We start from the raw sequence: 14,611 nt of genomic DNA on the forward strand, positions 1-14,611 counted from the left end.
AACACAGAGAAGGACAATGGGAATGGAAGATTCACATGAGGGTGGGACAAAGACATACATTTTTTGTAGGATATGTGCCTACTTTTTTTTGGAAGAATGGTAGATGAGAATGGAAGCATTTAAGAGTTATGGATAGCAATGAGGGTGTGAAGTGACAGCAGGGGCAAACTAACATAATGAGACAAAGACTGACAGGTATGGTGTTGATACAAACAGAGGCCCACAAAGGAGATACATAGAGAGACATGGAGGGCAATTAGTAAATGGAAAGGATGAGACAAATTGGGGAGGGAAGTAACAAACAATGAAGGGGGGCACTATGAAGTGGGTTAGTATGAGGTGAAGACCACTTTCCAAGCTGCACAATGGCAAGTTTAACTAGAATCTGTCACCTTTGTGAATGCCCTAATGGTTGTTCCCAGCCACTGTTGGCCATGTTCTGGGCCATGCATATATGTGACTCTGCAAGTTACATAAAGATACACAGTGTAGTGCTAGTCTGGGTTTCCAGCCACTAGTACACCACAGTCCTCAGCGGCACTTCCACCTTTTACTTGATGATACAATGAACTCCCTCAGTGACACTTTCACCCAAGGAGGCCCAGAAAATCCCAGCAAAGAAGCACCAACAGATGCCACCAGTGATCAGCCAGATTGCCTTCTACAGGATTACCTTGAGCACCTTGTAGAGAGGCTGGCCTGGAGACTGCTGGGTATTCAGCAGGTGGTCTCAAGACAGGGACAGGTCATGATGAATGCTGCTACACCACACCACATTTAGCTTTATGACTGACAACATATGAAAAATGAATGTAAAAGGAGAGAAATAAAACAACAATGGGCAAAAAAATGCAATAAAGAGAATTACAACAGTAACAAAAAAAAAAGAAACAAAAAATAAAAAGCAGTGATTGGAAGGCATGACTTCCTTTTGTACTGCAGGGCTTGGAATGAAAAAAAAATGCAGTCCGTATACTAATGGCAATGTACACCCTGTCTGGGACATACATTCTACTACAAAATGTCAACAGACGTACGTAAAGAAAGTGGGGAAGGCACACCTACTAAATGGGTCAGGCTGTTGATTTATTCTATGGGGAACATATGATTGTTGTCTGAGAGGACATAGCTCTAGAAAGATGGCATTCAGCTGGTAAGTTGCAACATAGTTGCTCCCCAAATTATATCAATTGGATGGTTGTGGAGACATGGCCTGTGTAAGCACAATATATTAGCCTGAACTGTGCCATCTAAAGTGGACTGTTATAGTTGCTGTGCAAAATATTTCTGCTGAGTAACTGGACATAGGTGTATGTTACCTTGTACCGGCAGGACAATTGCACCAAAACAGAAACAGCAGCTGGACAAGTTTACTTCTGCAGAGCAAAAGGTGTTATTGTAGGCTGTGCATATGCTTGGAAGGGGGTCTTCTCAACAAAGACAAGGCTGACAGGCCTTTTGGGAGCATATGTTTCAGGAACATATGAATGATGTGAAAGACATTGGTGGCCACACCATATCTGCACAGGCCTATTGCATGGATAACAACATAATAATTCATGACCGCACAACATCTTAGCTATTCCATAGGAGAGAATAGCAAAAGGTGGCAGTCTGCTGTAAAATATCACCCTCATCTACATTGGAACATTTTTGGTTTCCTTGTCTGATTATAGTGAGATACCTGGTGGAGAGTTTTTGGTATCTTTGTCTGGTTATAGTGAGATACCTGGTGGAGGCCTGGATGTGGGAACTGGACAGATGACTACAGTGCATGTCTCAGGTGGGGATGCAGCAGTTTGTTATTACTTTGCGCTACTGCCTGCATTTGGTGGTGCACCACTGCCATGTCCCTACTGATTATAAACATGACTATATCTTTAACACAAGCACATCTGGAATGCAAGAACTGCAGCATACAGCACAAGGTACATATATGATCCTTCTTTGTGTAATTTGTTACCTGAAATGCTGTAGCAGCATTGGAGTGTGGTTGTGTTATATAATTCCAGTTGCTCACATCAGTGTTTATCTGTTTGCCTTTACAGGAGCAACAATAATAAGGTCAGCCATAATAGATATTGATATGCCTGATATCAGTGCATAACTGCTGCCTGGCAATGATGCCACACTACTAACAGCACAGCCAGATAACAAAGTGTCACTGCCAATGATGCTTATGATGAAGGGCACCCTACCACCCACATACACTGACACAAATGTGCTGCATCTGCAACTTGGCCTGGCTATCAGCTGTTTATGGAGGGACATGCCATTTTAGACAGACCTGCGTGTGGTACATGGCCATCAACTACTGATGCAACAGATGTGAGCAATGGTTCCAAAACAGAATGTAAGGACAGCACTAGGGAACAGTGTGTTAGTGAACATCAGGAAAATGATTCCTGATCAGTGCAGAACTTTGTGTCACATTAAGCATACATTGATGGATGTGCATGTTGGTGAGGCAGGCACTGACAGACGCCATCAGTGTTATGGTGAAGTTGATTAGCATACATTATGGCATGTGTGATATATCCCATTGCATGTAGCACCAACTTACAGCTACAGATCATAGACAGAGAGAGCATGTCCACTGTCTGAAGTTGCTGAAAAAAACATTTTTCATCCCTTGCATGAATGATGGAGTACCACAGTTTACCTACCATGGCTGCCTCCCATAAACCTGGCTACCATTCTTCTGTCTTCACTGTGGTTATGCCCCACAGGGCAGGTTCCCTGAAGTTCCCTGAGTACCACTCCATATTTGTCAGTCACTGGTGGTTTGCATGCATTAACATATTGGGGATCACCATCATGGACATATCCTCTTTGACAGTCTTCCACATGGGATGGAGAGGCAATCATTGCCCCACAGTTCCACATCACCTTTGTCAGTACATGATGCTGGTAGCATATACCATGGAGAGGGTCATCTACATGGTCGATGTCTTCCAAAGTCTACATTGCCTCTCCCCCTGTGCAGCCACAACACCTGTCAGATGCACGCCCAAGCAGCAAATCACCATCAGCTGAAGCTATGTTCCCTGTGCCAGTACTATGCAGCCACCCACAACATCTGACCACCTATCTCCCTCAGTAACTTTACTCCCTCACTATATAGACTACCCATATCCTCCCATTCACCCAGCCATGTAACACACTGTGTCCTTCACATCCTCTAGTCCTTCCTCCACTGTTATATCCACTGCTGCTCCCCGTCACTGCACTTTACTCCACCTAAAGCAAATGAGCTGTACCCTGCTATCAACTCTATGATATATGGGTTAGATAATGTCTGCTGCACAGTGTTGGCAGTTAATGCAGTATATTGCATATAGTATATTACATAGCCTTGCTTCAGTGTTGCATGCCAGTTTTAATCATTGTTATCTATGTTCTGTACCATAGATGTGGATAAGATGCTGCCTCTTTGCAAATGCTTCTGCTTATTATGTCCATCTCATCCTATCATGTGGTTCCCCTACAGCCAAACCCTCCAAAGGCTCCTCATCAGGCACCTTCTGAGCTGCTTTCTCCCAGTCTGATTGGCCCTGTGGTGCTGGTCCCATGCCCCAGCTCCCATGCAACTACCATGTTTTTCAGATCATGTTGCAGGTGTCTGGGACATACTGCAGAGCACCACTAGAGAAATATAAGCAATGGAAGTGGGCCTTCAACAATATAAACAGATGCCCAACACTGTTTTGAGTCTGTGACTGAGTGACATATGATATCTCAGCTATTCTCTGTGGATGGGATATGTATTAGTGTTATAAACAATGACTATTACTATGGATTGTGTTTAAACAAATCAAATAAATATTCAGAATGTTTTTTAAATGACTTATACCAAACTCTTTTGCTATGTCAGCATAAACTAAGAAAAACATTACATCTTTCAATAGCATTTCTTGAGTATTCATAGTGTTATACACAATTATTTTTTTTCTGATGTGATGAGGAAAAGAAAGCTGAATAAATAAACTGATTCTCAGCAACAGCAAGCAAGAGGAAAATTGTCAGGTTTTACTGACAATGTAATTAATTTTCATGAAAACAACTTAAAAGGAAATATTTTTTAAAGTACAAGCAAAGTTCTCCAAGCCAATGTTAACAAGAAAAAAGTAAGTCTTATGAAAATCTAGTAGAGGACATTTAAGAAGACATGGCAAGGATGTTCCAAAAAGAGTGCAAGAACTCCCCAAAACCAAGGACTGTTGAATGCATCAGAATGACCATTTAAGGGACCTTGTCCCCCCTCACACCCTGACAGTCCCTCATCCCTTTCAGAAGATCTGAATTTCCACTTCTGTCTTCGGCAACAAATAGTTTCAGACAAGTGACTTCTGAAGATCATTCATCAAGGTTACAGATGGCACTGGGAGGAAATTCTTCCTTTTCAGGGTGTGATTCCTCATCTACCAGGCCAAACTCTCATTTCTCGAGTCCTTTTATTTATTTATTATTTGTTAACCAGGAAAGTCCAACTTGGAACGAACCCAATTTTCAGCGGAGGCCCGGGGAGAAACGCTCCAGAAGCATGTTTTTTTTAATGTGGGAGGAAACTGGATCACCCAGAGGAAACCCACACGAACACAGGGAAGACATGCAGACTCCGCACAGAATGCACACCAGCTGAGAATCAAACTGGAGAACTTCTTGCTGTGAGGCAACAACGCTACTACACCACTGCGCCGTCCTTCAACATATGTTGTCTCAGGGAGGGATAGAACCAGTTCCTTCTTTCCAATTTGGTAAAGATTTTTATTCAAGGATGATTTTAGTACCAAAGAGAAAAAGAAAATTCTTGGACATCAGTTCTGGATCTTTCGCTCCTAAACCAATTTGCGATAGTGTCCAAGTTCAAAATGCTGTCACTTCACAACCTGTTACTGCTTCTTCCTGATTTAAGTTTCCTGGCAATGCTAAATTTAAAAGATGCTTCTCACAGTTACAGAGATGTAGTTAAAGGCTGTGGAAAGCACACCAAGCAACGCAAGGCTACAATGCCTTCACACATTTAGACCACCCTCTGAAAAAGGAAAAAAAAATAAAATGAGGAGTAGTTTCTATTTACATAAAAATAATCACACCTCTAGACTGGTCAAGCAGGATGACTTGCTTGAGCTACTCCATGTCCTGATGATATAGGCAAAATCCCCTACCATATCGTCGTTAGTTACCAGTACCAAAAATGAACCAAGCAAACCACTCTGCATACTAGAAGTTACTATAATCACTTACCATTCAGCCCAACACACTACTCATGGGTGATTTTATTCAGCCCAACACACTACTCAAGGGTGATTTTAACTACCCCTCCATAAACTGGGAAACATACGACCACTAGCATGCAGGCTCAGAGATTCCTGGACTTTGCCAATGCAAATTCTCTGGAACAGCTGGTCTGCAGTCCCAGTAGGGCCCTGAATATTATTGATATTGTACTAGCAAACATGGGAGATGATTGCAATTCCGCCCAGTGTAATGTTCTCATTGGTAAGACTGGATCATAAATCTGTCTCCTTTGAAATAAATGTAACAGTAGTACCCCTATCAAGCCCTAAAACCCAAAATAATTTTTGCAAGGCAAATCACCTCCTATTAAGTAATAGCATAGGTAATTTTAAAGCTGCCCCTAAACCCCAAAACACACAGAGTACTATACAGAAGTATACATGAATGCCCTGTACAGCCACTTAAAAACTGCATAGAAGCAGCAGTACATGACGGAACTAAACCCAGATCTAACCAGAAAAACAAGCCATCCTGGTGCATCCTAGCATAAACACACTATATAAAAGATGGAAGAAACTCCTGTCTAGACATAAGAGGGAGGGTGCACAACAGAGAAAAAAATCCCTCATTCGTCTCGACAAGCAAATCAGAGGACTAGTCAAGTCTTCAGCAGCTAAATACCCAACTAAAATAGCCTCCCAAGTAAAGGATAACCACAAAGCATTTTTAGTTAAGTCTGAAATCTTAAGAGAAACACTCAGTAATGTACTGAGATGGTTATAGATGACACTACCTATATTCAGACAGAAGAAATAGCAAACCTGCTGGCCGATAAAGTCAGCTCAAATTTTACCCCCTCATCAACTTTGGTCACTCCCCATTAAATATCCCCTACCATTCCTTTACCTGTTATCACAAAATAACAGGTCATCACTGTACTCTCTAAAGGTAGAAACATAGTATCAATGGGATCTGATGAATCCTAGGGTGCCTATTAAATAGCTTGAAGCATGGCCTAGCCAACCCAATCAGATCTCTATTTAACCAGTCTCCAGACAGACTTTGTCCCAGTAGGTTTGAGCACAGCAGCAGTCATTGCTCTACAAAAGGGGGGGGGGACCATCAATGGACCCAGGAATCTACTGACACATAAGTCTGACTAGCCTCATATGCAAGGGTATGAAAAGAATAAAAATGACATAGGAAATCTTCAGACTTTAGACCACACCCACTTCAGCTTCATCAAGGGCAGGTCCTGCCTGATCAGTCTGGTGGACTTCTTTGAGGAGGTCATCAAGGCCATGGATGAGGGTAAGACAGTGCATACAGCATACCTTGACCTGGACAAGGCATTTGCCACAATATCCCTCTCAGATATTATAGATAAACTCCAAAAATAGGGCATAAACCTCTACAGCAACAGATGGATAGCTAAATAGCTTACAGATAGGACACGTTGTTAGAATGGGGGAATCCAGAAAGAGGCCAGTCACCAGTGGAGTACCCCAGGGCTCACTGCTGGGCCCCCTCTTGTTTGGGATATACTTTTCAGATGTCAAGGCAACTGCAAATGGTCTTTGGTTGGCCAAGTTTGCTTATGACAGCAAGCTGGGGGGTAATCATTGATTTTCTAAATGATGGTGATATCCTACAGAAAGGTCTGACGCAGACTAATGATTGATGTCTAAGTCATGGCCTCAAACTAAATGCAAAGAAGTGAATAATAATACCTTCTGGGAAATCAAATGCTCCATCAAATTACAAAATTGATAGCACCTCCCAAGATTGTACCCAGTGTGGTGAGAGATCTGGGTACTCAGATAGCAATCCGAACTTTGACCACCATGTATCCACAGTGGTGATGAAATCCTTCTATGTGGCTCAGCTTATAAGTAAGAGCATGGCATCCAAGGATATCATAGTACCACTGAATTCAGCCCTCATCAGGACAGTAATTGAGCACAATGCTACTTTGGCATGTACCTCACCAGGCACCTGCAACAGCTGGCGTGTACTCAGAGGTTTCTCACCAAAAAAAATACAATGTAAAATGAACAAGTCATATATGGATAAATTAAAACCCCTATCACTTGATTCAGTTTCCTACTGATTACTAAGTGGTGATCTTTGTCTGACCTACAAGGCAGTCTCTGACCCAGACCTGATGGAAATGTTGCATATTCACAGAACTAACTGCATATGGGTACCCACTCCAAAGATCTAAACACGATCTCTTACATGAATAAATCATGCTGGAGAGACAGATATGTGTCACAGAAATTGTCCTTCCTCTGGAATAAGTTTCCTATTCAGGTGAAGTGGAACCCTTCCCTGACCAGCTTTAAGTACAATCTGGACAAATGGATGGAAAATCACAAATTCACTCCTGGGTTGGCATCCATGACCCTTATGGACAGAGGAAGTCTGTAAAAATAGTCAAAACCCCGCTTGCTGACCCTTGTTAACTTTCCTCTAGGGATACAAAATTGAGTAAAATCTGAGTAAAACTGGCTAGGCTTTTAAGGACTCTTAGCCCAGTAATTTCCTATGAACCTATGAAAAGTGCAAGGTATGTGGTACACAAAGGACAGATGCAAGCTCATAAATATAAAATAGATGCTTGCTCTGAACAAGGCACTCAACTCTCTGAATCATCTTTCAGTCCCTGGACCTTTTCATGTTAATACGGACAATACCACAGTCATGGGCACATCAAGTAACAAGAGAGATCCGGGTATTGCCCACCTGCAGGCTGGCTATGTTAGCTTGGGATATAGCTTCACTTTACAGTCGCACTCTACAAACAATCTACATCCCACCAGCACATAACTGTGCAGCAGGCAAGCTAAGCAGGAGAAAGGCATACTTGCATGAATGGAAACCTGATTAGGCAGTCTTTCAAGATTTGAACCTTCTGTGGGGAGTTTCTCAAGTAGACTATTTTGCCTCCTCTCTGAACATCAGTTGGCAGAATTCTGCTCATGGACTCCATGCATGACCACCTGGAAGGCAGATGCCTTTTCATTCCCATGGACAGAAATGTTCCTGTATGCTTTTCCACCCTTTCCACTGATATCCAGGGCAATTCTGAAGATTCAGAAGGAATTCCCTAAGGTCATCATGGTACCTCCCTACTTGCCTAGGCAACAGTAGTTCTCTCTTCTTTTGGAAATGGTCAGGGACATTACCACAAGCTTCCTCACACAATGAATCTCCTCACACAAAAACAGGTGTTTGATACACCCCAATTGCAACCAACTTCAGCTGACTGCATGGATGATAGGATCTTAATTCCCTTTAGGCACCAGTTTACTGAGGATGTGCAGCAGGTACTATTAGAGGCAAGCAAGCCTGTTACTATAAAATGAAAAAATGTTTTCAAGTTGGTGCCAGACATGCACCCATTCGGGGATAGTGTTTCTCTGGTTTTACAATATGTGTGCGAGTCACTATCCTTTGCCTTTCTTAATCCTCCATCAAGATTCATTTATTGGGCATTTTGGCATATCTGCCCATGGATCTTCCTCATTCGATGCATTCCCATGTGAAAATGTTTTTGAAAGGGGTTTTGCATGAGACACCTCTGAGAAAATGGGTGGCTCCCCCTTGAGATCTTAATTTTGTTAGAGAAGCTAACACTTGTTGCATTTTAACCAGCTTATCTGACTGGTTTACTTATTGCTGTGACCTCTGTAGAAGAGTATCTGAGTTGCTATCTCTTATGGAGTGTCAATCCCATCTCATTTTCCACAGATACAGTGTTTGAGAACTAATCCATCTTTTATACCTAAAGTAGTATCTGAAAAGTGGTATCTGAGTTTACTTTAAGCCAAATTATATAGCTATCCATTTTCGTTCCTTTCCCTCGAATGAGGGGAAAAGGATACCCCATATCTTGGGTGTTTGCAGAAAACTCAGATACTATCTTGATAGAACCAAATCTTTCAGATTTGTGGATCAGTTGTTCACTCCTTGTGAAGGTAAGAAGATGAGACAACCTGTGCCAAAGCAGACTATTTCCACATGGTTGCCTCTGGTCATTACTTTTTGTTATTTTCAACTTAACAAAACTATTCTAGACTGGGTCAAGGCTCACACTACCAGGGCTATGGCTTCATCTATGTCTTTCTGAAAAGGACTGGATTCTAGAATTACTCTAGGAGCAGTAACATGGTCCACCATACATACTTGTACAAGGCACTACAAGCATGATTCCTTCACTAGATCTAGATCAGGCATTGCTAAGAACATTCTTCAGGGGGTTCTGGACCCTTTTCCTTCCACCTCGCAAATGTTGTCAGCTAGGATAATCTACCCATATAGCCAAGGACACTGCAGCAGTGATCAATATGATGAACATAGTCTTTCGGCTTTTCCCACTTATGGGTCGCCACAGCGGATCTCCGGTCTGCTTATGACTGGCATTGACTTTAACGGTGTCGAGTTGCCAGCCCGGCGCCCAACCTTCAGAGAAGGCACACCCACACCCGCATGTACCTACCTGCATGTCTTTTAAATTTCAATTGATGGTGGGGAGGACATGCAGACTCCACACAGAAGGCACTCCAGCTGAGAATCGAACCAGAGAGCCTCTTGTTGTGAGGCGACAATGCTAACTGCTGCACCACCGCAACCTTAATATGATGAACTTAATACAGTTGTGTAAGTTGTGTAAATAAACTTAACCACAGTATTAGATGTTTGGATGATCATTTATGCAGTAGTTGCTCCCTCCCTCCATCCCCCTTTTTGTTTTGTGTTTGTGCCAGGATGTGTATATGTATATATATTTATTTTTACGCTTAGCTATATCTTCTCTGGGCTCAGCCTCCCTCTCTCAGTTGGCAGGAACGGTCCGAGAGCTTGGCACTCAAAGTAACAGTTTAAGCATGTAGAAGGTACCCTGAAGCTTTGGAAGCTGGATGTCTTTTCTATCCTTGGCTGGATGTAGCCCAAATAGCTAAGGTTACTGCAGCAGTGACCATTCAAACATCAACTGTCATGGTAAGTTTATTTGCACAACAGTATTTTCTTCAGCTTCTTATCTCACCAGGAGAAAAACAGTAACACTGTTCCAAAGCTGGAGACTGAAAATCAGTTTCCAGACTCTCCAGCAATTTTTAATATCTAGGAAATAGAGGAATCAAAGCCTCTTGACTCCTTTTCAGCACGGGCAAAACAGTGGCATGAATCCCAAACTGGTTTTAAAGAAGTGGTTCTCAGGCTGTTTAGTGATCAGGTGTGATGCTGCAGGTTTTAAAGTAAGTTGGAAGCAGCTGTCAGTGTGATAGGTATTGATGTATGTATCTAGTTAGTGGGAACATGAACTAGAGGAAAACTAAGGTTTTATCAATCTAAATGAAGGCTATTCCTGATATGATCTTGTGATGCTCACTAGTTTGAGCAAACTCCTTAAGAAAAGAGACACCACAAAAGCCACCGGGCTTAAATGTACAATAGGGAGAGGGTGTGCAGTGGATGACAAAAATCCAAAATGGGCACAGGGGAGTCTTGCCTCACAGCTTACACAGAAGTAAAGCTTGTCCTGTTTTGTTTACCTTAAAGAAAAATGTTGCTTCTCAGCTCATCTTACAATTCATAAAGAGTTAAATCTTTGCAGTCACTGAATGTATATGTAGCAATAATATTTCCTAGCTGGTCATAGCAATATATACGTGTATGTGTATATCTATATCTAGTCATGTATGTGTATGTGTGTATCTATACCTATATCGGATACAAGTGGCGTCCCCAGGGCTCAGTCCTGGGACCTCTCCTGTTCAGTATATACTTCTCAGAGGTACAGGCAAGCACAGGAAGGCTATGGCTGACCAAGTTTTCAGATGACGGCAAACTGGGGGCCATAATTGACTCTCCAGCTGATACAGACATCTTCTAGAAGGGTCTCACTGAGACGGATACCTGGTGTCAAAATCATGGGCTCAAGCTAAATGCCAAAAAGTGCATAATCATCCCCTTTGGAAAAAACAAATTACCTGCGAACTACCACATACATGGTAGTCCCCTAAATACAGAAAATGTAATAAGGCGTCTGGAGACCCAAGTAGATAGTAATCTCTCATTTGATAATCATATTGCCAAGGTGGTTAGAAAATCCTTCTATGTGGCCCACCTAATCACAAAAGGGTTCGCATCTAGAACAAAAGAGATTATTGCGCCCCTCTACTCATCACTCATCAAACCCATCATAGAGTACAACGCCCCATTTAGGATGTACCTTATAAAACACCTGAAACAGCTGGAAAGACCACAGAAGTACCTCAACAAAAGGATTACTGGCCTCAAACAGTTGCCCTATGCAGCCCGACTGAAGAAACTCCAGCTGTACTCGGTTGCATACCTCTTACTCAGCGGTGATCTCTGCCTGACATACAAGGCCATGTCCAACCCAGAACTGATGGACATGCTCCACCTAAAAAACCCAAATCCCCGAGAGCCACATGCTCTAGGGAATCTAAACCTCACTGCAACGATAAATATGACGAGCTGGAGGGATAGATTCCTGTCGCAGAAACTCCCCATGCTTTGGAACAGGATTCCAATCTACATTAGGCAAGCCCCTCACTAACACTCTTCAAGAGAAACCTTGACGAGTGGATGGGAAACAGAAAATTTACCCCGGGGATCACTGTAGTGGCTCTGCTGGACAGAAGCATAGGGAACTAATGCCTCTGCTGGACAGAGGCAAAGGGAACTAATCTAAGGGGGCGGCAAAAGCCAACACATTTTGGCTAGGCTTATAGATGCCCTCAGGCAGATAGCTTAGTACTTACCTATGAATATATATATATATATATATATATATATATATATATATATATATATATATATATATATATATATATATATATGTGTGTGTGTGTGTGTGTGTGTTTGCTTTAAGTCCAAGGGGAAAAAAACTAATTGAAAGTAAATCAAACAGCAACAAAGCAAGAACAAAAGGCTAGGAACAGTTGTGGTATGAAACTACAAAATAAAAATTCTAAAGTAGGCACTACAAAACAAGAAATCCAAAATAGTCACAGAGCAGATTTTCTTGACAGCTCAAAGCAGTTCACATTCAAACTAGTGTTTTCATCTCTGCAACTCTTCTGTTATAGCTGAAATAATTCCTGATATTTATTTAAAGTCATGGATACTGGAATTGATTTTTATACCAGTGTGAATTATAAAAGATCTAAGGTAAAATGTGGACATTTTAATATTAATTATATTCCGTGTATTTTTTTCTGTGATTAAAAATAAAAAGATTCCATCAGTCCTGTTTTGAAATTGTGTAGCACTTACATAACCAGATTACTGCACATGAGCTCACTCAAATAAACCCATTCACTGCAAATAAATGGTTTCAGTTGAACTAGGAAGCTGTCAAGGATGATTTCTTACACTATAAAGAATCTAAACGTTACAGACTAAGCTGGCAATTTATTGGGATCAAGAGCATGAATTAAGTGACAGGAGTGACACTTCCTGATTGCTGTGTTTATTCTGTGCATTCTGTAATAGCTGTCTTTCAAAAGTCAATCTCACTTCCTGAAAAAGCCTTTAAATCGCTCCGCACTGTTGATGTGTCATATATCAGAAGACAGATGACTAATAGATTTAATGACTGGTTTTGTGGTCAGAAATGAAGATGGTTTTGCCATACCTATCTTTGGAGGCCCAAAAGAACTTTTGTAAAGGAGCCTTTTTCATATCATAGCCTACCAGATAATATGGTATTAAACCTATTTACATTGTTTCAATACATTAACTTTTACAGTTGGCATACATGTAAAAAATGTACCTGTACTGAATTTAAGTATATAAGGGCTACGGTGGTGCAATGGTTAGCATTGTCGCCTCACAGCAAGAGGTTCTCCCATTTGATTCTCGGCTGGAGCGCCTTCTGTGTGGAGTCTGCATGTCCTCCCTGCGGTCGAGTGACATTAAAGACATGCAGACAGGTGCGTGCATGAATGGATGTGCCTTCTTTGAAAGTTGGGCATCGGGCTGGCAACTCAGCACTGTAAAAATCCACTGCCAATCATTAGAGGACCAGAGTTCCTCTGTGGCGACCCCTAACTGGGAAAAGCCGAAAGACATTGCTGAAATTAAGTATATATGCATGTATTCGATGTTTAATAAAAGACTGCATCGCTTGAGGTACTAATGACAGAGGTGCCTTGTTCAAGGTAGTAAATTATTTCCTACTCCTAAACACACTATCACTTGTTCAGTGTGCATTTCTGGGCTTGATTTAGTAAAGCATATGTTTTGACTAAAGACTTTTGAATTTATTAACTCTACTACTGATGAGGAGTTTACTATGCATCTGTCTATTCTGTTTCTGCCAGACATCTGACATATTCTGAAAAAGAAGGAAATGTGATTTAATAGTGCAGAAAAATCAGCGTAGGTAGGGATGCACAGAGGTTGTGGCTACTCCAGTTCCAATTTGTGTGTGTGGTTGGGGTGCTGAACAGTTTGGCAGTCAAGCTGTCTTTTTTAGAAATGTAGTACTAAATGATTTAGGTTGCTTCCTTAAAATATGGTACAATACTTTGCAAGTAAGTGACTGTTTATTTTAAGTCTGGGTAGGTAAACTTCATTGTAGCAGCTCTGCACTATTAAATATAAACTTTATTTATTTTTTTACAAAACCTTTATTTGTATCAACACATAATACAACTGACCAGTAGGCAGAATTTAATCATGTATTTCAGCTATCTATAACAATAACTACTACATATGAATTGCTGAAAGTATTTGCAGGATGTCTGAAAATATTGTCAAATATGTAAACACCATCAGCTTGCTAAAGTACACATGTATATTACTTCTAAGTATAGTATTTTAGTAAAAGTAAAAAAGGGAAATAAAGTGCTTACCACAAAAATGACCATAAAACAGTTAAAAAGAGCACTTTGGAAGAAAACACCATGCTGTCGAGTGTAGCTCTTTAATTCCACAATAAAACAACAAACAGCCAGACAATAAACCATATGAATGCTCACAACTTTAAAATTGTGTTTTCGTCACTAAAAGGACTTCTTCAGATGAATGCATACCATAAAATTGTGCCTTTATTTATATTAAATTAAATCATCCATAACCAATCACAAAGCAGACCTCATTAAATTAAAAAAAAAAAATACATACTTAAAACTGTGGTGACTAAAGCATACAAATATAAATAAATAAATAAATAAATATATGACACATTCCAAAACCATTTAAAACACCGAATACTGCTTTTAAAGTTATAATAAAATTCATATATTCATAGTCATTTTATCGTGGAATTAAAGAGTTACACTCAGCATCGTGGTGTTTAATTTCAAAGTGCTCTTTTTAACTGTTTTATAGT

This window comes from Protopterus annectens, chromosome 2.part1 (genome assembly GCF_019279795.1).
Source record: "Protopterus annectens isolate FY-2018-M chromosome 2.part1, PAN1.0, whole genome shotgun sequence".
Classification (NCBI taxonomy): domain Eukaryota; kingdom Metazoa; phylum Chordata; order Ceratodontiformes; family Protopteridae; genus Protopterus; species Protopterus annectens.